This window comes from Miscanthus floridulus, chromosome 17 (genome assembly GCF_019320115.1).
Source record: "Miscanthus floridulus cultivar M001 chromosome 17, ASM1932011v1, whole genome shotgun sequence".
Taxonomy (NCBI): domain Eukaryota; kingdom Viridiplantae; phylum Streptophyta; class Magnoliopsida; order Poales; family Poaceae; genus Miscanthus; species Miscanthus floridulus.
The window spans coordinates 16865205-16889584 of NC_089596.1; the positions used below are offsets into that span (position 1 = coordinate 16865205).

General features: G+C 46.5%; 1 long non-coding RNA gene and 1 pseudogene across 1 annotated transcript; both read left to right on the forward strand.

Moving 5' to 3' along the window:
* The first annotated feature begins 11011 nt into the window (after positions 1–11011).
* On the forward strand, positions 11012–14899 carry LOC136518943 (uncharacterized). The gene is made up of 3 exons (XR_010774656.1): positions 11012–11144; positions 11254–11393; positions 14788–14899. It is a non-coding gene; the product is annotated as an uncharacterized lncRNA (long non-coding RNA).
* A 5397-nt stretch (positions 14900–20296) lies between these two features.
* On the forward strand, positions 20297–23517 carry LOC136516463 (metal tolerance protein 1-like; annotated as a pseudogene).
* Positions 23518–24380: the final 863 nt, after the last annotated feature.

Genomic DNA, 24380 nt, shown 5'->3' on the forward strand with positions numbered 1-24380 from the left:
TGCTTACATAGAATGATTAGTTAACGAACCAATGCGGCTATTAATAAAAATCAAATATAAGGACGCACACTTAGTAATGCTTCCTGCAAATGCAATAAACCCACAAGCCAGATGGCCTTGCATATCCTTGGAGTCTTTTTCTTTTCTCCTATCGGGTAAGTCTTGCTGAGTACAATTGAGTACTCAGGGTTTTATTCCCCCTGTTGCAGGTGGTAGATGGATGCTTGAGCTGACTTTGTGTGTGGATACCTCCTGGTGGGCTCAGCGAGGATTCCCTTACGCTACGATCATAGTTTTATTTACAACTCTCACCAAATGCTTTTATAAATGAAAGTTTCATAATCTGTCATCGTAGTTTATATATCAATACTTCATCATGTCATTAATAGATGTTTATTCCCGTTGTAACTCTGTTCACATGTTCTATTCCGCTGTTCAATTAAATTGTTTATAACTCTGATAATATGATTTCATTCCGTTGTTATATTAATAAATATTATACTCTGATGTTGTATTAAAAGTGATGTAAGAAATGGTTACGAATTATGTAAGCTTTATTCCCTCATTTGTGATCCTGATGGCAAAAATGTGGATTTTCGGGTTCTCCCCTGGGGTGTGTCGACCGAACCGAGTAATTTAGTGTTCTCCCTCGAGTGCTTAGTGTCTAATGGAAGACAAGCACTCCTGTGAGGCATTATATTAGGCGGTTCTGCCACAGTAGCCAACGAAGCCACTGGCGAGGACGGTCACCAGCGAAGCAGCGGAGGTACATGACGATCACCCTGTTGGCTGCCTCCGTCTGGCCATCTGTCTGCGGGTGGAACGCGGACGACATGAAGAGTTTGGTCCCGGTGAGCCGCATGAGCTCAGTCCAGAACGCTGACGTGAACACCGGATCGCGGTCCGAGACGATGGACTGTGGCACGCCATGAAGGCGGACGATGTCGCCGAAGAAGGCTTGGGCGACGGACTCAGCGGTGTAGGGATGGGCCAGCGGGAGGAAGTGGCAGTACTTGCTGAAGCGGTCAACGACGGAGAGGATGACCGTCTTGCCCTGTACCCGGGGAAGTGCCTCAATGAAATCAATGCCGACGTCCGCCCACACACTGGAAGGGATGGGCAGCGGCTGTAGCAGACCAACCGGGCGCAGATGGTCCGACTTGTACTTCTGGTAGGTGGCACATGCCTTCACAAACTCCTGCACCAAACGTTTCATGTTGGGAAAATGGAAATCACGCCGGAGGCGGTGCAGTGTGCGGTGGATGCCCTCGTGGCCGTCCTCGTGGACCGTGGCCAGGATCTCCTGGAGAAGCGGCGACGCCGAGGGGATGTAGAGGCGGCCCGCGAGGGCGACCATGCCGTCGGTGATGGCCCACGGCGCCACGCGGGTGCCCGCTCGGAGCTCGTCGTGGATGGCGACCAGCGCGGGGTCCGTGGCCTGGGCGTGTCGAAGGCGCTTGATGAAGTCGAACCGGGGCGTCGAGATGGCCAGCAGCTCGCCGTCCTCGATGTCGCGGCGGGAGAGTGCGTCGGCGACCGTGTTCGTGGCGCCGGAGCGGTACTCCACTGAGAAGTCGAAGCCCAAGAGCTTGCCGACCCAGTGGTGCTACGGGATCGTGGCGAGGCGCTGGTCGAGGAGGTACTTCAAGCTGTAGTGATCCGTCTTGACGAGGAAGCAGCGCCCCCAGAGGTAGGGCCTCTAGTGCCGGACGGCCTGAACCAGGCCAATAAGCTCGCGTTCATACGTGGCTAGGGCGCGGTGGCGAGGCGCCACTGGCCGGCTGAAGTAGGCCAGCGGGTGTCCCTCCTGGACCAGAACGGCGCCGAAGCCCGCCGTCGACGCGTCGCACTCGACAATGAACATCTTGGCGAAGTCGGGCATGGCAAGAACAGGGGCGGACGTGACCGCCGCCTTGAGCGTCGAGAACGCTGTGGCCGCGGCGTCGTCCCAAGCGAATCCATCCTTCTTGAGGAGCGCCGTGAGGGCCACGGCCACCGTGCCGTAGTTATGCACGAACTTGCGGTAGTATCCCGCGAGTCCGAGGAACCCGCGAACAGCACGGGCGGAGCGTGGTGTCGGCCAGTCATGGATGGCCTGCACCTTGGCCGGGTCCATGGCGACGCCCGCCGCAGAGATGACATGGCCGAGGTACGCGACGGCGGTGGCACCGAAGGAGCATTTGGTGCGCTTGACGAAGAGCTGGTGGCGGCGAAGCTCGTCGAGGACCGCACGCAGGTGCCGCAGGTGATCTGCCCATGTGCTGCTGTAAACCAAGATATCATCAAAAAATACCAGGACGAAGCGGCGGAGAAACGGCCGGAGGACGTCATTCATCAGGGCTTGGAAGGTGGCCGGCGCGTTGCACAAGCCGAACGCCATGACCAGAAACTCGTACAAGCCTTCATGTGTGCGAAAGGCCGTCTTATGGATGTCATCGGGCCGCATGCGGACCTGGTGGTACCCCGACCTCAGGTCGAGCTTGGTGAAGAACTTGGCGCCGTTGAGCTCATCCAGCAGCTCGTCGACCACCGGGATCGGGAAAGCGTCCTTGACGGTCATGGCGTTCAGGGCCCGGTAGTCGACGCAGAATCACCATGAACCGTCTGGCTTCTTCACAAGGAGGACGGGCGATGAGAACGGCGAGTCGCTGCGGCGAACAATCCCCTGTTCCATCATGGCCGCGCACTGCCGCTCCAGCTCGTCCTTATGGGCAGCCGGGTACCGATAGGGACGTACAGCAACCGGCTGTGCCTCGGGCTTCAGCTAGATGCGGTGGTCGTGGGCGCGCTTGGGTGGAAGACCGGCTGGAGTGGCGAACACGTCCGCGAACGAGTTGAGGAGGGCCTCCAGGAGAGGCTCGCCGGCCGCCAGGGTGCGCACAGCCGGGCCAGCCGCAGTGCCCACGCCAGTCCAGGAGACAGTGCAGCCCCCGCGCTGGAAGGACATGCGCCGGTTGGCCAGGTCCCAGACGATGGGTCCCAGCGCACCGAGCCACTTGGTGCCCAGGACGATGTCGTACCCAGCCAGGGGCATGACGAAGAGTTCCGTCGGGAAGCTGGCGCCGGCGATGAGCAGGGGTGCGTCGCGGATGACGCCGACGTAGGCAATCTTCTCGCCATTGGCCACCATGGCCGTGAGATGGGGATGGTGGCGGAGAGGCAGGCCGGAGCGCCGCGCGGCCTCCTCGGAGATGAAATTGTGGGTGCTGCCCGAGTCAAGGAGCGCGACGAGCGAGGCGGCCCCCAGCTGCACGGCAAGTTGCATGGTGTCTGCCACGGACACGCCCGCCATGGCCTGCAGCGAGAAACAGGGAGCCTCCTTGTCCCCTGCGGTAGCCGTGTCGTCGGAGTCATCAATCTCCACACCGTCGACGAAGAAGATCCGCTTGCAAAACCTGTTATGGCCACGAGAATATTTTTCGTCACAGTTAAAACATAGGCCAAGGCGGCGACGTTCCGCCTGCTCCGCCGTGGAGAGACGCCGGTGGTTGCCCTCGCGACGACCCTGTTCGGCACCCGCCGGGGGCGCGGGCAGGGCGAGCGGCTGTGGTGGCGCAGGCAGGGCCGGACGAGGCGGCGGTGGCGGCAGCAGACCACGGGCGCCTGGCCGGACCGGGGCCGGAGGGGACTTGTCGATCTCCATGAGCTCCACCTGACGCGCCAGACTCATCGCGGCGGAGAGCGACTCGGGATGATGGATGCGCACCGCGTGACTCAGGGGCGGGAGGAGACCACCGGTGAAGAGTTGGACCCGTTGGGACTCATCAAGCCACCCGGCGCGGGGAAGGAGGGCTTGGAAGCGATTGGCGTATTCGTCGACGGTCCCGGTACGGCGGCACTCGGAGAGCTCGAACATCGGGGCGGAGCGGAGGGGCGGCCCGAAGCGTTCGTTGAGGAGGTCCTTGAACCGACCCCAGGATGGTGCGCCGTCGTCCTCTTCGAGCTGGTTGTACCATAGCTGTGCGACGTCGTCCAGATGGTAAGATGCCATCCGAACGCGTTCCTCCCCCATGGTGCGATGGTGGCGGAAATACGACTCGCATTTGTTGATGAAGAGCATTGGATCGACAGTGCCATCAAAGCGGGGAAAATCCCACTTTTTGTGCTTGAAGAACGGATCCTGATCGCGCTGCCCGTCCGGGCGACGGCCGCCGTCGTTGTCCGATGACGACGAGGACTTGTCCTTCATGGCCGCCATGTCGGACTTCAGGGAGGACACCTCGGCGCTGAGGGTCTTCAGAGCAGCGAGCAAGTCGGCAATGGTGGGTTCGGCCATGGCTGCGGTGGAGCTTTGCAGTGATGGCGGCGGCGGCGGGTGTGGGACTGTGGTGGACGAGTGATCGGAGCGCGTGGGCGAGGATCGACGAGACCGTGATACCAGATTGTCAAGGGCCTCGTACCCCTGACTGGCCGGATCTCGGCTACGTAGCTCGTAGCCGCCGTCCGTCACGCCGGCGAGGTTATGCCCCTCTGCCGTCGGCTTGTAGAGAAATAGGGAGCTTAGGGATAACTTTCTGCTTAATCTCAATTGGTTCCAGCGTACAGAATATATGGCCCTTCGCCTAACAGATGGAGAAGGCTCTCCTTAATTCTAGGATTAGCCTAACAAGGAAACAACTAACTATCTTTCCTCCTAGCCACTCGCCTGCCCCTCCTGGGTCCTGACCGCGCGCTCGGCGTCCCTGCGGACGTCGCGGGCCCTCCTGCGCCGGGCGTATGTGCGCCCGCACATGACAGCTACAGTACCTATCACATCGAATGTTTGCGGCCCGTGTATGAAGCATTAAATGTAGACGAAAAGAAAAACTAATTGCACAGTTTGATGGGAAATTGCGAGACGAACATTTTGAGCCTAATTAGTCCATGTTTGAATACTATTTGCCAAATAAAAACGAACGTGCCACAGTAACCCAAAATCCAAATTCCTCCAACTAAACACAGCCTAAAAAGAAAATTCCAGCAGTGCTGCTCTGCTGTACCCGTGTACCGTGTCCTTGCGCACTGCACCCCGCGGCGATGAGTGAACCTCGCGCACTTCCGCGGCCAGGTTCAGCATCAGCCGTGCCTCCCTGCTCTCGAGCGAGCACATGGTGAGCATCAGGTGGAGAGCATGTGGGCTCTGCTGCAGTGCGTGCGCTTCTTTGATCCCCTGAGACTCTGGCCTTTTCCTGTCGTGGGAGGCCCATATGGCACAACATTCATCGAGGAAGTATACAGAGTAACAGGATGTCACGTGCCTGCCAGTTTATTTGGAAAATCAAAATTCTCATGAAAGTGGGACGGCTCAGATTAGAGGTGCTCCTTAGTTTGTTACATATTCACTGGCAACATAAAATCAAAATCGCTACGAGGAGGAATTAGCATATATAGGAATAAAAAAAACATCCTTTTCAAACGGGTGAAACAAAACATCAACTATATTTTTTGTCTATTATTGCCATGCGTTGATAGGTCGTGCATTTAGGTGAAGTTACCGGTCAAGGTGGATGCTGTGAGCAAAGTGCTGAACTAAGTTGGTGTTGAATGAACGCGTCCTAAATTAACTTTCCTAAGTAAGAACTTCTTATGAATGTAATTTCTTATATGCAATGGATTTTGTCTAAAATTCTGTGCGTAGTGGATTGTGCGAAGGGTGTGATTCTAGGGACGCTTAGATTAAGGTAGCTACTAAATTTAGTAGATTTTAGTCACTTTAGTAACTTTTTAACCAAACGCTATGACTAAAAGCTACTAAAAGGGCTTTAGTCCTATCTAGTAACTCTGAAGTTACTAAAAGTGACTAAACTGTTTAGTAGCTACTAAAGTTTAGTAGCTCAAACCAAACACCCCCCTAATTATGATAATTGGAGTCACGACATACGAGATGGAGATACATGCGCCCTTCATGCACAAGGAGTCGGAGACTATTGATCACCTACTCAGAGCACCCGAAAGACCTAGTTCTGCTCCCACGGTCGCTTTTGGTCTGCGTGCTATTGCCAAAATGACCATGCAAGTTGCTTCCGTGGTTTGGTTGGTTGACGATCACAAGACGATAGCCAGATTGCTTGGAAAGGGTTCAAAACCCTAGTTGCCTTGGCTGCTTCGAGCCCCTAGAAGGAGCACAATAACATGGTCTTTTACCACTGTAGTCGTCACTCGCTCATGGGCCATCCTGAAGGAGGGGTCTCCTTGGGGCCATGCTGCCTTTAAAAACCTCGCATCCATAAGAGGCAAATTGATGTCCTATGTGCGATGCTCATGGCTTAGGACAATAAGCTTTTTGTAGTAGAGTGAATTCATGTCTCCAATGGAAATAAGTTAGTGTGTATTGTTGTAGCGATGAAACAATTAAGTGCATTCTCTTTTTATTTCATTTATGCTAAGTTTATTTGGTGTGCAATATACCTTATTTTACATCAAAACCTCCGAGGAACAACACAAAGACGAATGCATAATGTGTTTTTGTTAATAGGATGTGTTGTTATTTGCTTGACACTATATAGTTTATAAGAAATGAAGTGTTTTATGATAAATATCAACATAATTTTTTTTGCAAGTTTTGTCTAGGGTAACACACTGGTTAAGAATTGGGCGCAACTGCAACGATGTGAAGATAAAAAAGTAAGGATCACATTTTTCCAAGTTTGTCGAGGGCTAGAAGCAGCTGTAGTGTATTTCTTTTTGCTATAGTGTATTTCTTTTGCTCCGTTTGAGTGACCCAATGATGCTAGAATTGAGTTTAGAGTTGGACTATGTTTTATGTTTGGTTAAACGTTTTTAATAAGTGATGTAATTATCTTACTTACAAGGCTAGGGCATTTTTTAGTCTAAAATAAAAATGGACGCCGAATCTAGGCTGTGTTTTCCATTATCTAAAAATGGAAGTGATCAAGAGTAAAGGTACGGTGAATCAACTGATCATTTGCCAATGTTGGGTCTTGTGCCGAGCGTGTTAACTTGTGTAATTGGGCTAACCAGTAGTCGTGCCAAATAGGCAGACTCGATCTGGCCCAGTACAACAGGATCATTTGCTCAGGACCTCAGGGCACAAAGGCCATTTGTGTGCTATAATCGGTCCGCTTCTTGTTGGGCCACTGCGACGACCAAATGATCCTTTCCGAACGACCGCAAGAATAGAAAAATACTACGTGCCACGAGTGGAAACGTAGCCGAATGGAAGCACCTCTCTAACCTCAATCAAAATATCTCATGGTTACAGAGTTTAATGAAATTATTTCACTTGGTCCAAATGTGACCATTGTTAAACAACAGAAGACTAGCCCCCACCACCAACCACATGATGACAACACAAGTCATCACGTCTTCCACTACTTGCTGAGTGATAATTTAGTGTTACAGAGAGAGAAAGAGAGAAATTATTCTTTAACATGGATAACCCTCAGGGACAACTAACGTCTCCCCATCACAAGTAACAACTCCAACTGTCACCACCTATTCTGATTTCTGGAGCCAAGAGTATACTTCTTGGCTTATCAGCCGTGCTTTTTCAGCGAAGGAACAACGTTCTTCTCTCACAACAAATCAACGAACAGTACTTTTTAGCCTGGCTTTTCAGCAAAGCGAACAGAGCCATATGACTGGCAAAATGTGAAAAATAAATGCAATAGCTAAGTAACGATGAACAGTACTGTCGATCAGCTACAGACTTTGCATTTGTGGATGGACGACCTGTCAATGGAAACCAGGGAAAGTGCTCGCAGGCCTATTAGAAAGAAAATGAGATATTCTTTCACTTTATCTCTGTACGTATCATTCTTGGTCGGACCAGCTCAACCGGCGATTTGCAAGCAAGCAACAATTAGCCAACAGTTTCTGTTATTCTGTAATGGTGGGATGCAATGCAAGCAAGCGTTACTAGGCTTTGCTAGCTTCTCCCCGGCCTGCAGGCAGGGCTTTCACCAAACACTAGTCAATCAACGGAATCCATAAGCTACGGTAGCTAGTTAAGAAATTCTGAACGATAAGCTAGGCTACTCCTGAAAGATTGCTAGAGTGATCCACCTCTTGGGTCTTAGGCCCCTAATCAAGAGATTATCCCTTGTGCCAAACGTGATCTATATATATATGCTTCTTGTTGGTTTCTTCTTCTTCTTCTTCTTATTGTTGTTGTTGTTTTTGTCTACAAGAAACTAAAATTTCATGCTCCTTTTAGATAATAAGTAGAACACATACCATTACTAGCTGTTACATCATCGACCACTGGCGTGCAATTGCTATCTATAAGCAAAGCTTGAACATGAGTACTTGACCAAACATAGTAAGTGCAGCATGATCGTAGCCGTACCTTTCAATCCCGCGATATATATTCCTTTATTCGTCCTCGGTAACTTTGAGGATAGAGTTCAGCAACCTTTTCACTTGCGTTTCTTAGAATTTCCGCGATATGTCATGTCACCACGGTGTCAATGTCAATGAGACCACATGCATATATAAGGGTCTGTTGGGTAGAGATTATTTTAAATTATTCGTGAAAGCTGATTTTCTGTGTATTTCTTCATGTTTCTCGAAGGTAAACTCTATGCATACACTAACTCTGTGCATGGACTGAATCAAGAGACTACTTCTTTCAGCTCTCAGCATCCCAGTTTAATTCAAAGAACCACTTCACAAAATCAGGAAAAAAAAACATTTCTCGATAGAAAACTATTAAACAGAGCTCCTCCCATGCTAAGAGCTCTGCCAAACTGATCCTAAGTTTCTCCACTTCTAGAACGCCAACATTCCAAGCCGTCATGTTTCTTGAGTCATCAACATCAGACCGACCTCATTAGAGTAGCTTCCGGAGAAATACAAGCACCCTACTTCTGCCCCGGTGAACATATGACGTTTCAAGCAGAAAAATAGAAACGTAAGCAAGTGGAATTTGCAGCCTGGAAATGTCACATACAGCATACCGGAGTGAGGAGTACTTGGCAATAAACGGCCGGGCCGAATCAGAACTCAACGGGAGATGACAAGCAGGTAATGCCGATGGATCACATCCATATCATCCGCATCAGCTGGCCTCTGTCTGTAGTCTTGCTAAACTATGATGATTGATGAATGATCCGTATAAGTCAGCTCCGATATCGATCCAGCGTAAACAAAGACACGGTTTCAATCTGCTCTAGCTAAGTAGCTAGCATATCTTCTTTTTTTTAGTGCAAGACTTAGATTTAGTCTAGGTCTTCGTGGCCTGTAACCTCTGCTTGTTGAACATGTGGTGAATTCACACTGGAAGGCAGTAGTCATAGGTGACGGGCTCTATGGAGCCAAAAAAAAAACAGTTTTATATGCCACTTCCTACGGCCACAAAAAAAGGGCAATATGAAACGTAACGAAGGTACTTGTTGGACATGTCATTGTTTGGATCGGATTCTTAGCTGATTCTAGTAGTGATATTAGTCGAGCAAACGATGTGATTTTTATCCGCCGAAGTATAATACTTCCGTTCCAAAAGGTAAGACGTTTTAGCTTTCTTAGTGCATAACTTTTACTTTTTTCACAACCGTACCTTGAGGCACATTTTTCATTAAGTAACAACTTTTACTATGTACTCAGATATACATTATATCCAGATATATAATAAATTCATGTATTAAAAAAAAATCAAAACATCTTACAATTTACAATGGAATGAGTATATTGGAGTAAACCTTTATGATTCCCACCCGTGACGGTAGGAATCGATTTTCCCATAAGTGGGCTTCACAATGGGATTGGAGAATCGTACCTCATGTCGATCGATTGTGCACCTCTAGTTATGCTGCTGCCCTGTTTACCCAAATTTACCCACGGCAGCGCTATACCATTGGCGCACTTGGTTTGAGGACACCACGAGTTCTTCTTGTAAAATTTGGTTCAACAACTCCATGCCTCATGTTTATACTAAAATTATTATTAACTTATTATGGCGTGGAGTGCTTTGTTCAACCTTTTTCTCGACCACACAAAAGATTTGCGCATTATTGTATTAAGGTAGAGCAAATATTCGATACAACACGCCTTAGCGGCGTCCTCGGAGGTCAATAAGTTGTACATAAATGCTCAGACCCTCCCTAATGTACTATAAGCTATGCTATTACATTGGACTGTTTTTATCAACCTGGTTGTAGCTTGCGCTTGAACAGGTCTATGGAGGATCAATCCATTCGATTCTACGAAACCAAAAACAAAAACAAAAAAAGAAGTGGAAGATAGCGAACAATCCCATTCGTCAAACCAATTGCTCCATTAGATGAGGCGGCGGGTACGATCAATTTGTAACTTCATATACACGATGCTCAGTAAAAAAAAGTGCATCTATTACCTTGACTTGTATTTGGACACACAAAGCACGTGCTACTTACTGATGCATCACTTGCAGTTGGATAAATAAAATCTGACCTGGACTGCGCCATAAGTGCAAAGTCGACCATTGTGCTCAATTATAGTACTCCTACTGCACTAAGGCACGTTCGTTTGAACTTATCAGCCGGCTTATCAGCTAGAATCTACAGTATTTTTCTCTCACAACAAAACAGCTTTAGCTAGCTTAATAGCCAACTTTAATACCAATCGAACAGGCCTTAGATGTATTATTTGTCGTCAGCTGTAACTTTCCGTTGACGCAATATATTCGTTTGTCTTTTTGAGAAGAATTTAGCGAGTACACCTAGAATTGGTAGGCACAGGTGCAATGAAAACCCTCATTTCGAATTACTTTCAGGTCAGGTCAGTAAAGAAATGTATAATAACCAGCAGGAAATTAAACTGTCCAATTCAGAGCTCCAGAGCCGAGAGTGACGACGGGTGATGGACATCATATCCTTTTCAGCCATCGTGCTCAAGTGAACGTTTTGTACTTTTGTATATATGTGTTTAATCCTCAAGCCTAAAGAGTAAAGATGCGTGCTTTTTTATTTCCTTAAGGGCTCGTTTGGGTGCAGCGACCCCCGCCGGTATCCCCGTCCAATCCGCGGGCGGAGAAACACCAGTGATTCTACATCCCTTTATAGCCCCGGTACCCGTTTGGATACAGTGTGGGGCGAAAAAATACGCGTGGCTTTTCGGTCCTTACCCGTTGATCCACGGGGGAGGGAATAAACACATGTGACCTCGTGTTTCTCCTTCCCATCGCGTTCTCTCTCGCGCGCGGCGTCGCCTCCTCTCCGACTCGCAAGGTAAGCCATGGCAGCTAGGGTTCGAGCTCTACCCCTCTCCTACTCGTGCTCCTCCGCATCTTTGCTCCCTCCGTTCACAGGCCATCTGTTCTTTTCGTCTTCCTCGCAGAGCGCCGCTATGGAGCCTAGGGTTTGAGCGCCGCCCGTCGCTGCTCCGTCCCCAATCCACTAGCTCCACCCTCGTCGAGTTGCTGCCTGCACCCTCTACATCCCCGATCAGCCTTCCCGTTCGTGGACTCCTAGCCACAGGTTGGACGCTACCTCCTCCTCTTCTTATACGTTTCTTTTAGATCTGCTGGGTGTTCATGAATTGTGTGATGGTCTGATGGCAACCAGTGCTTTTTTATTGTCAATCCTGTCGATTTCTTTCCACTGGAGCATGTTTGGGTCAATGGCAGATCACTTGTGCATTCTTAATTTAGTGCTCCTATATCTGTATGTGTGAATATTTTTTATGTGGATTCAGATTCTTTAATTTTGCAGTATTTGTTGTTTGTTCTGCAAACTGCAATGTCTACCTAGGTAGCCTCCAATCCATGGTGCTGCACTGTATGCATATTTGGTTCCTCCTACTTAATTTGGATTTGGTTCCTCCTAGTGTCACATATTTCTTCATCTACAATAGCCTGTTAACCTAAACCTACAAGGCTACAAAGACAAGTTGCATATGTAATCTCTGTTTGTGGTACAATCCATCTCTCTTCTCGTTCCATTTGTGTTTAACCATCTCTGTTTAGTTTAGTGTCCGTTTAGTTCTCAAGCGTGCCTAATGTCCTTTGTTGCTATGAAAGAAAACAAGCTATTGTTTCCTGTGCATGTGTGTATGTGCATGCAAATGTGTTCTTTACTGTGCATGCAGTGTTTATATCACTGACTTTAATCTGCTCATGATGTGGACATAACTCTGTTATTAGTTCACCCGTGCCTGCAAAATTAGTACTGCTACCTGTGATCTAGTTCTAGTTTTCGGTTCAGAGAGAAAAATAAAGTGCTAGTCACGTACCTTATTTTTCGGGTAGAGAAATTAATATTGTTTCTTGTGATCACAAGAAAATATTTTTCTTGCTTTAGATTTTCTTTAAAAAAGTTTTTTTTCTGGCATAGTATGGTAGCTCTCTGACACAAAATGGCTATTCAGAACATTATATTCCTTCAGAAAACTATTTCCAAGATAATCAATTTGGGAAATCGATTGTAATGGTAGAAGCCAAATATTAGTTGTAATATAGTAGCTGTAATGGCAAATACCGTTATTCATTTTAAAATATCACCTGAGAATTTGCCGCTGGGCTAGATCAATTTAGTCAGTAATAGCTGTAGCTGTAGCTGTAGCACATTTTAAAATACCATTATTCATTTTAAAGCTGCACCTTTTCTAGAAATAGGAATGTGAATGCATCTTGGTTAAAAAACTTCCGGTTTCAGTAATTATGTATACAAGGCACTTTCTACTTTTCAGTATTCTTCCATATGAGTCTATTTAGATGGAGGTAACATAATTGAGTAAAAAAATTCAATAGCATCCTGGAAAGCTTGTCACTTGATAGTTGTGCACGACATGTTTTTTATTAGGGTGTGTTTGGTTGAGCTGTGGCTGTGGGAAAAAGCTGTTGTGGGTTGTGAGCTGTGGAAAAGCTGCTGTGGGCTGTGAGCTATAGAAAAGCTAAAAGCTGTTTGGTTAAACGAGTATAAAATATACCTTCTATCTTTATCTCTCTTGAAACAACTATGAAAGCGCTTTTTATTCCACCAATTTCGAAAAGCAGAAAGCCAAAAGCCAAAAACAGGGTCAAACCAGCTTTCAAAAATATACTACGAAAAAGCAACTGCTTGTAAAAAAACAGCCTCCAAAAGCAGCCCCTTTGATTAGGCTTTTGGCTTTTTGGGCCAAAAGCCAAAACCAAAAGCCTAACCAAACGGACCCTTAGACTAGAAAGCTTGTCACTTGATAATTGTAGCTGATATAGAGCTGATGCTAATGTCAAATATAAGGGTCACACTATGAATATATGGACATGCCTCTGTTATTAGTTCGCCCATGCTTACAGAATTAGTACTGCTACCTGTGATCTTGTTCGGTTCAGAGAGAAAAATAAAGTACTAACACGTACTTTATTATAAATACACAAGTAGGATAATATCTCAGCTTGTTTCTATTTGCAACTTTTAGATAATGGGCTCTAGGAAGGAGAAAATTAGGAAATTCATACAGATGAAAGACGAAGATGATGATAAATTGTTTCTTGTCATTGTTCCTGCAATACTTGAATGTCTGAATGAAGAGAAGAGGCCAGAGCATACCTCCGAGTATACTGGTGCTAAGAAGGTGAAGGAAATTCTGGAGGGGCACGAGAATTGGTGTAAATCTGAGCTTCGTATGGAGACACGAATATTTAAGGAGACATGTAACTATCATAGGCGTGAGGGTCTATTGCGTGACACACGAGGTGTTACCGTTGAGGAGCAGCTAGGGATGTTTATGTATATGATTTCACACAATGCTAGCAATGATAGACTGAAGAAAGCATTTAAGCATAGTGGTGAAACTGTCCATAGACACATAAGGGCACTTTTCAATATCATTTCCACTCTCACCTATAGATTTGTGAAGCTTCCTACTTCCAACCAAACTCACCCCAAGATTGCTACGGATCCTAGATTTTGGCCCTTTTTCGGGTAAGGCATAACACTAGACCTTACTGTCTCTCCAACATTTTGCTCTGTTTTTAAGTTTCATTTTTTTACAGAATTGTATTGGTGCTATCGACGGCACACATGTGCCTATCACAATTGCAGAAGAGAAAGCCCCCCCCCATATAGGAATAGGAAAGGCACACTATCTCAGAATGTTATGGTAGCATGTGACTTCAACCTAAACTTCACATTTATCTCTTGTGGGTGGAAAGGGTCTGCTCCAGATGCTGGAGTTCTTCGATTAGCTATTTCCAAGGGTTTCCAAGTTCCTGAGGGAAAGTTTTATCTTGTGGATGGTGGGTATGCAAATGCACCATAATTCCTGGCGCCTTATCGAGGAGTTAGATATCACATTGCTGAGTTTCGGCGGCGCTCATCTCGAAGAAGAGAATATGCTGATCACAAAGAGCTTTTCAATCATCGTCATGCACTTCTTAAAAACCATATTGAGAGGGCTATTGGGGTTCTTAAGAAAAGGTTTCAAATTCTGAAAGTGGGAACACATCATCCCATAGAATCTCAAATAAAAATTCCAACAGCAGCCGCTGTATTTCATAACATAATTAGATGTCTAAATGGTGACGAGAATTGGCTAGATCACCAACCTACTTATATACAAGAATCTAATCATGTTGATCTACCACAAGGAGATGATAATCATCAAAATGATGTGCAGTCGCTGAATTTACAAGACCATGCTGCAAACGTCCTGAGAGATCAGATTGCCATGCAAATATGGGAACGCTACAATCAAAGTCGTGCTTAGGAAGTAGCAGTCAAGTCATAGAGCATAAAGATTATTTTGTAGTGTGTTATGTAATAAATGTTGAACATGCCAATGTGCTATTGTATAAGACATCTATGTTTATGACTTCCTATCTATGTGAGTTATGTTATATGTCGCCAAACTATTACAATTGTGTTTGAATGTTATTTTTGTAAACTCTAGCTATGACTAAAGGACAAAGCTCAAGAGCATCATGGAGCTTTAATTATGAGAAAGGACTTCTTAATGCACTTCAAGAACACAATCATGAAAGGTTTAAGGGCCAAAATGGTTGGTCACCTGAAGGATGGAGAAGTATCATAAAGCATTTAAAAAGGGATCATGAAGTGGGAAAAAGAGAAGCATTGCTGGAGTTCTACAAGGCTATTTGGACCACAAGATAAAGCAAAGCAAAACTTTTGTGGAATCACTAGATGAAACAAGTAAAGGTGACTATTCTATCAAGAAGTGTATGGATCTTCTGGAATCCATGAAAGAGCTCTCAGATGAAGAGAAGGCGCAAGCAACAAGCGTCATGAAGTGTGAGGTGAACAGAGAATTTTTTATTAACTTCACAAACCCAAGAGTTCGCCTATTGTGGATCAAGGGTGAGATTGCTCCAAAGGTAAGTTTACTAATGGATTATTTTAGTAGGGTACCCCAAGTCTTCTTGGAACTATTTTTGTTCTGCATATAAACTGTGTAAACTGGGTCCTTTGCCATTTTTCTTTAAGGTGACTCTTTTGCTGTGTTTTATTGTAACAAATAACAGCAGCCGTTATAAGCTTTATAGGAAAGAAAATAGCAGTCCTTGACATCAAGAGAGATAGAGCTATAGCTGTGCACACAAGATATGTATATTGAGACTTCCTATGTCTTGACACTTAAATTAACTGAACCATACTATTTTGGTATCCTCCATTCTTTTTTGGGTTAGCCCTGGCATGTCACTAGCATGATCTATGTGTGACATATCCTGGCAATCTGCCTTGGCTGCTGTATTTCCTTTAATCAAAATTTTGAAATTCAGTGTAGGTGGTTATAGAGATTCTAGACCTCTGTATTCCTTAATGTAATTGAGGCCTTTTGTGCTTGCCCGATCTGTGTGTTGCTGATCCAAGCAATTTGCATCCCTCTTATATCAATTTTTTTATTTCACTGGAAGATCTTCTGGTGCTTCTATTGTATAACTTCATGACGCTTGATAAAAATTTCATTTAACTAATTACCTCAGTAAAAACAGAGATCTTCTATATTTACATCTATGATAATGACAATGTTCGTTGATGCAGGTTTGAGTGTCCAGGACATTTGAAGAGGCATCTCATGAAGTGTCAAAGCTACTGAACGTATCAGTCACTAAGAAATTTCCAATTTGCCGCATTCCACGATGCCGCTTTTATGTTTATTCCTTGCTTGAACTGGACATGTCTGTCTTTACTTCCATAATCTTGAAAGTCTATGCAAATGAATTACGTATCAGTACTAAATTTATTTGTGGTGCTAAGTTTCAGCTTGAGAAAACATCATGTCTCTCCTCATGTTTTTACAGGCCAAATCATGCAAGTTTCGGCTATCGTTGAGTCATACCACTGATGATTGTTGTAAGAGTTGATTGCAAGGATTTATGTGTGGATAGATTGTGCTTGTGTCTTTGCTGGTTATGTATATCTTTAATTATGTATATCTTTATGTATATCGTCGAGATCTGTGATTTTAGTATTTATGATATGTGATTTTTTTCTGACTGTTTGAATGTATTTTCGTTGGCCGGGATTTCTATCCCTACGTATTCCAAACGGTGTCACGGAATTCCTCCCCGATGGGGCTACTGTTACCTGGCGGGGAGAGGGTGGCATGTGCATGGAAGAAATTCTCTTTGGGGGTCTACATACACGTGCTTTTTTCACCCCTCTATCCAAAGGAGCCCTAAATGATACAACTACTATAATAGCAGTGCGTATTTCTGTTATTAGTTAGTGCGCGAAATTTCGGTACCAACTTTTGGACACCTTGATGGCAGAGTGGAAACGCTTAACGTCTCCATCTGAAAGGAGAAAAAAACTTAAGATTTTTTTTTTTTTTTTTTGCCAATGCAGTAAGAACAAGATATATATATATATTTTTTTGAATCTGAACAAGATATTTATTTACATCATGGTTGTCGTATAATAAATAACATACTTCCAAAGGAACTTTTTGGAAGTTAGGTACGGTGGTGGTAACTATGGTAGGTGTGTACTGGCCAGTATAGAGTTTTAATTTGCCGTAAAGTATACTCCGATACAGTCGTCATACCAAAATGACGGCATATCTCATTTTAAGGAATTGTTTTTTAGAGAAAAATAAATTAACTAGATATATATTACTACGTGTATGATGCACAATGAATACCATTAGATAGATCACGAAATATATACTTTTTTTATAATGAACTTATTTAGAGATTAAACAAATTGCTAATACTGTTTTTATATCTGTTGTCAAATTTATAAAAAAGAACTTGGCTCTTTAAAGAGCGAGATGCACACTTATTTTAAGATGGAGGGAGCAATACATAAAAGGAATTTATATATGTCAAGACTAAAAATCATGGCTGAAGTTCCTCGCTACTTAGAGGGTGCAAATGCACCTCCTCAAAGTTTTTTTATTTAAAAAAATAGTGATTATGACTAAAAACATTCACTGTACATGCACCTTTTTTATTTTACAAGTACGTCCATGCTTTCACGAGGCAAACAACCTCTTGTAACAGGGTCGTCCGTCCGTCCCATAGCCTTTCACTGCCGAGCCGATGGAAGCGACGCTCTAGTATCGCGCGGCGAGGGACACAAGGATCAAGGGGATTTGATTCGAGAATGAGAATGACATCTTGTGTGAACGTGAACGTCTAGCCCACCAACACAACTTTTGCCGGTTAAAAAAAAGAAAACACCAGTACTTTTGCCAAAACAAACATACTCCCTCCGTATAGCTTTTAGATGTCGTCCTGCGCAAATCCGTTAGTTGGGCAAAGGAAGTCGTCGCTGGTTTGCATGCGTTGTTTTGGACTGCAATGCCCCTGCTGATTCGCACGCCACGCCGCTCGTTCAAGTGCTCATTTAATCACCGTTCAAGTACTAGCAGTGCCTTGCATGCTCGCTTTCCCACCAAGTACTCGTTCGCTTGCATGCGTGAGTACTAATAGCGCAGCCTCCGACGCTCGCCTCACTTTCTTCCTCAACCGCGCCGCTTCATCGCCGCTGCCGCACACGCTGCTTCCACCTAATAAAAAATTGGGAACGCAGCAAAAAAAAAAGCGCTTGCAAGGACTCGAACCTGAGACTCCAGTCTCAGGCTGCCTCGATAGAGGCTGCAACAACCAATTGAGGCGAATTCTTTTCATGTCCATGATACACCCGTAGCCCTATTTAATAAAGACAAACAGGGAAAACTTCACCCTAATTAATCACCCCTTGGTATGCACAATCATGTATTAAACGACATCTAAAAGCTATACGGAGAGAGTACGTACGTTTCATCACTTATCAAGGTGACTGAGGGGGTGTTTAGATGCCACAGGCCATGTCAAATCTTTTGGTGCTAAAGTTTTGGCATTCTGACTTTAGGCTTAGGTGTTTAGATCCATAGTAAAACTTTAGCACCATATGAATAGAAGACTAATTTGCCCTCATTTAATCCATCTTTCCAGTTTTCTGTCTCATTTCTCTCATCTCCCTCATTTCAGATCCAGGTCGACCCAACATTCCAAGGCGAATGGGGGTAGCGGCCCCCTGTCCATCCCGCGGCGGCGCCCTCCTCAGCGCCACCAGCGCGGTGTCCTCGGTGTGGCGCCCCTGTCGTGATGTCTGCGCCCCCTCCCGGCTCCCTAACGAGTTCTGGCGGCGGTGGCACCTTCCCTGCGCACGGCTTCCCATCCCAGATGGCGGCGCGGCCTTGCGAGGAAGGTGCCCGACCATGCGAACAACGCCTCCTCGGCGGCCGTGCACACGCCCTCTCCCTGACCAGCGGGCCCTTCCTGGTGAGCGCACGACACCTCGACGACGGCGTGGCCTTCCCCCATGTGGAATGGTGGCCGCGCGACCCGCCCCAGCACGGTGGCTCCCTCCCCACCCCCGATAGCAGCCTCCCTCGTGGGTGTTGCATCAGGGCCAACGTCGGCGCCTCTCCTCCACTATACCCGCCGTTAACATCCTGAGGAAGCGGATCCAGGCGGCCAAGCCAATGCGCTCGACGGCCCTGGCGACGGTGTGGCCAGGCCCGCGCGCTCGGCAGCTCCTTCCCCGGCCACGGCGGCGCGCCCTTCTTCCTCCGAGCAGCGGTGAGCGGCGGGCGGAATGCCGAGCGACGGGGTGGGTGGGTGCAGGGGTAGTGGGCGTCCGGCTCTCCCCCCAAAGCGATTTTTACAAGCTTTGGGCCTCTTGGGTCCCAGATGCCAAAACTTTTGAAGGCCCACTTTTGATGTTTTGGGTGTAGGATGTTTAGATCCATTTTGTAAAAAGATAAGCTAAAGCACCTAAACTTTTGGCAAAATTGAGGAATTAAACACCCCCTGAGCGTTCCACTCATCACTTGTGTAACGCTAACGCATTGCATTGCCTTTCGAGCTGGGCGATGGGCGATGGCATCCGTACAGACGCTTGCCGGAGTAGTTTTTGGTTCCCTGTTCCGGGCGCATTTGCTCTTCAGCTGTCACCTTGGACGCGCTAGTGCATGGCGTTTCTGTCTCTTTTCTTTGATTATTAATGAAAATGAATGAGCGACGTTTCAAATATAGCCTCTCTTAACACTTAACAGGGTAGTATGCGTTCCTTCGTATAAATAAACAATGAAGCAAGAGAAGAAAACCATGTTCTGATAGTTTCAACTTTTGGTTAACAATAGTTTTTTTTGGGGGCTTAGCTATACTTTTAGAAGCCATTCTCTAACCTACTCCTTCCTTGGTCACTAAGTAAACCTACATTTCATTTCTTGACAAGTCCAACATTTTCAGATTTAACCAATTATATAGAAAGTAGTGTCAGTATTTGTATTTTCAAATAAGTTTATTATGAAGATATATTTCATCGTACATCAATCCAACCATACTTATTGCGCATAGTAAATACAAATATGTTTTTAAATGTTTCACTGCTCGAGAATCAAGATGTGCACTTGTTGTATCATGAAAGAGATAGTACATGTCTGATAGTACGGTTTTTTTTAAAAAAAAGGTGAACAAATTTTCCTAACAAAAGCCCGCGAGCCGGTGGAGAGAAACCAACCACATGCCAACAAAGGTCTAACTGTCCGGACACCAGAGCAGCGTTGTCCGTGGTGGCCATTTTATTATTTTACATATCTGAACAATCGGCATGCTTGCAATTGCATTGCATGCCCGCTTAAAAAAAAACTGATCCGTCAGACGTTTTTTTTCAATTTCTCGTAGATACTATTGACATTTACGGCTCCTAAATAATTTATTATAAAAACATATTTCGTATTAAATTTAATGATATTTATTTACTATCATAAATATTGATATCTATTTATCTATAGTTGATCGAACTTAAGATGCTATAATTGTAGGGAGTAGTAGCAGTATAAGAGAGGAGAGAAGGAAAAAAATAATCGAGACGTGATACACGCAAACACTCGCAGACAGCTTTGATCCGAACAGCCGCCCCCGCCCCTCTCTGCCTTCTTGCTCCCGGACCGACCGGCCAACGAAATTACAAGACTACCCCTCCTCCTGCTTCGTCTCGTCTCCCTGGTCCCTTCTCGTCTCTCGCATCGCCACGACGCGCCACGGCATCAGATTCAGATCAGACATAACCGCCGCCTTGCGACAGCCCCCCTCACCCCCTCCCTCTCTCTGCCCCGTGCCCCCCACCCCCGTGCCGCGCCGCGCGGCCTTCGACGCCGTGCCCGTGAGCCAACCAGGCGCCTCTCTCTCCCTCCCTCTCTCCACCCGGGCCGCCGCCGCCGCCGCCGCCTCCACCAGACGCCACCGCGCATCCGCTGCTCCCTTCCTCTCCCCTGCCCCTCTCGGCGGCCGGCAGGGCGGGCGAGGTCGCAGTCACGAGGTACGCACACCGGCCCCGTTCCTCCTTCCTTCTTCTCTGACTCCGCGTTCGGTCGGCCGGGACGAGTCGGACGGAGGCGGCCGACCGGGAGCGGCGCCTCCGATCTGATGCGCGCGCGCGGACAATCGCTGTCTGTTCCGGGGAATTCGTTTCCGAATCAATCTTGCTTGCGTGGATGGATTTATGATGAGGCCGTTGAACGGGGTGGCTCGAATGCGATCGCCGGCCGGTGGGCTGGCCGCGACGGATCAAAAACGAATCTTTCGTTCCTCCGATCCGACAACTACGACGTGCCCGTAACCGTAGTAGTAGGCCGTAGGCGCGCTTAATTTGGCCCCCACGGTCGCTTTCTTCCTACCCAATTACCAAAGCCAAAGCCAGCCATGGCATCGCCTTGTCCGTTTCCGCGCCGTGTTTATTCGCCGGGGACCGCGATTCCATTGCGCTCTGCTCTCTCTGGTCTCTAGGTAGTGGCCGCCGTCCTCGCTAGCCAGTCCTACCCCGCTCGTCCGTGAGCGAGCGGCGTGGTTGATGGGTTCCGTCGGTAGGGTAGGGGTCGGGTCGGCTGACCGGACCTGGGTAGTCCTAAGCGTCGCGTCAAATGCCACGGCCTCCTGCTGACTGTGCCCGTGGAGGTGTCTCGGTGCCCCACCAGGCAATGATGCTCCTCTGATTCTCTCCACCCGTGGCCGTGGCGCCCGTCCGTCTACAAGTACCACCTGGCCGCGCGGTTGGTTCCAGACGGCAGTCCACTATCCTTGGTTTAGGCCGAGTTGAGTTGGGCTGGTTGGAGAATCACCGTCGACGCTCGATCTTGATTCGGTACCGCATCTTCTTTTTCCCCATACCGAGCTTGAGGAATCTACTTTTTTTTCTTGTGCTTTCGGGATAACAGATGCTTGAGGAATCTACTTTTTCTTTGTGTGCTTTCGGGATGACAGATACTCTCAGCCCGTCTTGATCCTGCGCGTGTCTATCTAGTGATGGTATATGGATCTGTTTTTGAGGTTTTACTTGGTTTGGTTTGGTTTTACTTTTTTTGAAATTTTTACTCACACAATGGCATTGCTACTCTTCTTATAATTTTGCTCCTTGAGCGACACATAGATTGCTCGCCTCTTCATTTCCACACTAGCTGTAGCAGGAATTGAAATGCATCTAACAAGTTTCCTTATACTATATGGCATTTCAGCTGTGCATCTACCATCATTTTTGTAGTTGTGTATTGATTTTTATCTTATTTTCAGATGGAAAGCCATAATCCATCACATTCTCAGATTGCTGAAGTGAAAATGGACATCTCAGCATCAGCTTCTGGAGCAGCAGGGAACAAATTCTGCAAAGGTGCTGCCTGTGATTTCTCTGATTCCAGTAACTCCTCGAAAGATGCCAAGGAGAGATCCGCGTCCATGAGGAAGCTTATAATTGCAGTGATCCTTTGCATCATATTCATGACGGTGGAAGTGGTTGGGGGCATCAAAGCAAACAGTCTTGCCATCTTAACTGATGCAGCACATCTTCTTTCTGATGTGGCAGCATTTGCCATATCATTATTCTCTCTCTGGGCTGCTGGATGGGAAGCAACACCGCAGCAGTCTTATGGGTTCTTTCGGATTGAGATTCTTGGTGCCTTGGTCTCCATTCAGCTCATATGGCTACTTGCTGGCATCCTCGTATATGAGGCTATTGTAAGGCTCATTAATGAGAGTGGCGACGTGCAGGGCTCCCTCATGTTTGCTGTGTCGGCGTTTGGATTGTTTGTCAACATTATCATGGCTGTATTGCTAGGCCATGACCACGGGCACGGCCATGGACACAGCCATGGACATTCACATGACCATGATCATGGTGATTCAGATGATGACCATTCCCACCATGAAGAATAAGAACAGGGCCATGTTCATCACCATGAGCACGGACATGGAAGTTCTATTACTGTTACAACACATCACCACCACCACTCAGGCACTGGACAACATCATGATGTTGAGGAGCCACTGATTAAGCATGAGGCTGACTGTGAGGGTACCCAATCTGCTGCCAAAGCTGCTAAGAAGCCTCGACGCAATATAAATGTACACAGTGCTTATGTTCATGTGCTTGGGGACTCCATCCAAAGCATTGGGGTCATGATCGGTGGGGCTATCATCTGGTACAAGCCTGAGTGGAAGATCATTGATCTCATCTGCACCCTCATCTTCTCGGTGATTGTGCTGTTCACTACAATCAGGATGTTGCGCAACATCCTTGAAGTCCTGATGGAGAGCACACCCCGCGAGATCGACGCCACCAGGCTGGAGAGGGGGCTTTGCGAGATGGAAGGCGTGGTTGCCGTCCATGAGCTGCATATCTGGGCCATCACAGTGGGGAAGGTGCTCCTGGCTTGCCATGTGACAATCGCCAGGGAAGCCGATGCTGATCAGATCCTTGACAAGGTAATCGGGTACATCAAGACGGAGTACAACATCAGCCATGTGACCATTCAGGTGGAGCGTGAATAGGGGAATTGTCTTTTGGCTGTCAGGGGGCATAAATGGCGTCACGTCTTCACTGGTTATCTTATTCGTGTTGGTTAAAACTAGTTTTTTGCATCTGGGAAGTTCATCAGGGATTCGAAGCTTTGATGCTGGGTAGTGTCATCTATTACTAGTCTATTAGGCGGAGGAATTATTTGGGTGGTGGTAGGCGTCAGTCAGTGCATAAACATGGATGAAATTTTCGGTCATGCTGTTGACAGCATTGTGGTTCATCGAACTGCATCTGTAGTTTAGTACGCTATGTCATCACCTTTTGTGTAAGGTAACGTTTCTGTGGTATGGAAGATGTGAAGTTCGTGATTGGCCTGTTACCGTTTGTTCTGAGCATGCTTGGTCGTTTCAGTTGAATGGACTTGTGGGAACAGAGACGTGAAGTTCTCTCGGTTGAGTCGACTGTATGCCATCGATCTCTGCATCTTTGCTTCTTGTATCTTACGACAAGCAGATTGGCCAAATGTTTTGTTTTTTCGTTGGCGATGTTCCTCCGTTTCATCAAATTATAAGACACTTTGGTTTTTCTAGATATAAATTGTTTTTACTATATATCTAGTCTAGATATATAATATATATTTAAGTGCATAACAAAAAGTATGTATCTAAAAATTTGGAATGGAGGGAGTACTAATTTACAAAATCTAATGCCTACCAAACAGGAGCATTTTTCTGGAATGCATGGAAAGTGATGAGTATCAGTGTTTTTACGCAATCTTATGTCTACCAAACAGTAGCGTTTTTCTAGAATGCATGGAAAATTATAAGTAATATATAGTTCTGTTTCCATTCATAGAAAATTATCTGGTCAGCACTATATTCATCCTAAGATGGGAATAACTTGGAGCAATGTTGAAGAACAAGGTATTCAATACCCGTGCAGCACTTGCAGGTCTTCAGAGTTCCAAAGGTTTTTTTGAGCTAGGATCAGAGGCACCGTTTTGTCATACAGTTTTGGTTGCTTACATCAAAGATGACAAGATGGCAAGAACACGGAGATGATGGAGTGAAGTCTCAGGCAGAGCTGTTGCACAATTGAAGCCAACCAGATATCCCCCTGTGCAGATCTTCAGAGTTTCAGATAACTGACAAAGGCTCAGATACACTAAGTAATTCACGTTGTCCAAAAAGGAAAGAGAAAGCATAATCTCACCAGATAATCCGATGATCAGTAAAGGGTTGT